The sequence below is a fragment of the Spinacia oleracea genome, chromosome 6, assembly GCF_020520425.1.
Source record: "Spinacia oleracea cultivar Varoflay chromosome 6, BTI_SOV_V1, whole genome shotgun sequence".
NCBI classification, from domain to species: domain Eukaryota; kingdom Viridiplantae; phylum Streptophyta; class Magnoliopsida; order Caryophyllales; family Amaranthaceae; genus Spinacia; species Spinacia oleracea.
Window position 1 is genome coordinate 125641345 of NC_079492.1, and position 2079 is coordinate 125643423.

Here is a 2079-nt window from a genome sequence, read left to right on the forward strand (position 1 = left end):
GAAAAAAAAAAAGTCATTTGCCACGCACATTAGCTAAATGTGCGTTGCAAATGACTTTTTTTTTAAAAAAAAAATTCGTTTTTTAATATTTTAGTTACAACCCAATAAAAGGCAAATTCACCATAGATCACCCAACATGTTGATAACCTAACTACACTTTTAACATAAAAGTTTAAGTGAACCATAAACGAATGAGGCCCAAGATATCATTCAAGCAGATGAAAAAAACTCCATTGTCAGACCAAAATCAAACAAATTACAGCGTTCGTGCGACACTAAGACAAACAGGGAGGACTTCTCCTGGACGCTTCAAAATTTCAATTACCAAATCAATTTGAGAGTTGAGATCATGCTTGGATAAGCAACTTCCCATGACACACGTAGCACGCAGCGTCAGCGTCAGCGTATTCAAAGACAAATGAGGGAACCATTCAAGAGTCCCAAGAGCAAGATCAAAGGCGACAATTCTCACAAGTTTAGCGGATTGAAGAGCAATTGTTACCGAGTTTGTTTCCCTTTCTCAAGTTTTAACTTTTCAGTTCTCCTACAATAAAAATTTAGAAATTCATTAATTATCTGAACAGCTTGTTTTCAGTCTCAAGAAATGATTCAAACCTACCCAGATCAACAAAAAAACTAACATTAGGTTCATATTTCTCACTAACTGCGCCACCTTTTTGTTTCTGGAATTGGATGTACCGCAATGTGCTTGCAAAGAAAGCTTCAGCAGCAGAATCTGTTGCCGCATTATCACTTTGCATCTCTGTAGTAATTAATTCCATTAGATCCTGGATTGTATTGACGGTGATTTGGTTGTTTCCCTTCTCAAAAACAGTTAACATCTGCAAAGAGCACATATTCACAGCATAAAAAGCCTTCCATTAGTATTGTATATTCTTCTTCCATTCTTTATTACAGCAACATAATCTCCAAGAGACGTAAGTTCAAAATTACAACTTACGCTTTAGTCCAACTCTGAATCTACATAGATTCAGATTTTAGGATTGGTTATCCAAGTCACATAAAAAGACAAGCCCCATACCAATTTAGTATGTAGTCTCCCGACTCTAAGAAATAGATCGATTCAGTGGCAGCTAACATCTAAGAAGAAGTACCACAAACTCTTACAAGCAACATACCAAAGTGAATGCCATAAATTTTGAATCATATCCCATACTTGCATCAGATTTCCAAGAACATCAATATATGAAAGAGCTACTGCAAACTACAACAAAGCCTCATAGGAACGCTGAACAAACAAACTCAGACCCTAACTTTCCAAAGAAAAACCCATCCAAATTCTACTAGTAAACCAATTAAAAAGAATAGTTGAAAGCTAACCATCAAAAGAACTTATATTACTAAGAATTGGACATGGAAAACAATTGAAAAAGTCTTACTTATTTCAAAAAGTAACAAAGAATGTTACAGAGTTCACTACTGGACACTGGGACAGTCCGCAATTATGCATATTTGTACTAGTGTTTGTTAGCCTTGAAATTTTGGATTATATGACGAGGATAGAAGACAAATTCAGTACATATTAGCAAAGGTGTACCTGAATATCATAGGCAGGTTCAGGGCGGAAGGTTCAGGGCAATGAACCGGCAAAAACCAATAAGACTTGAGTATGTGTTAGGGTCCCTGATGAGTTTTCTCCAAACCATGATCAGTATCAGCCTTGTCATGACGCTAGCAGGAGGCATGTTTCAGCTTCTTATCATGTGCACGAGGTCCCATAAACTGTCACGAAACAGAGAAGCATTATGTTACCATTAGTTTTTGAGTAACAAACATACAAAGACATGTTCAGGATTCAGAAAAATAGCAACATTAGTGGATATTATATAGAGCAACAGACGATGAACTAACTTGCTGCACTAAACACAAAACTTCAGCACAATTTTGAGAATATATAGAGCAGCGTCAGGTGACCTGAATCCATGGCAGCAGTACTATTGGTACTCAGAAACAGCAGCTAAGAACAACAGACAACCAAATACAATAAAGGATCACCCCAACTCTGAACAAGTATCTTAAAATACTACCCGTTTCCTCTCCACAAAAGAGTTACAAAGA

At 36.7% G+C, this 2079-nt stretch overlaps 1 long non-coding RNA gene across 1 annotated transcript; it reads right to left on the bottom strand.

Moving 5' to 3' along the window:
- Positions 1-238: 238 nt before the first annotated feature.
- Positions 239-1697, bottom strand: LOC130464081 (uncharacterized). Its single transcript, XR_008924384.1, has 3 exons — positions 1559-1697; positions 642-842; positions 239-544 (listed from the first exon to the last, which is right to left on the bottom strand). It is a non-coding gene; the product is annotated as an uncharacterized lncRNA (long non-coding RNA).
- Positions 1698-2079: the final 382 nt, after the last annotated feature.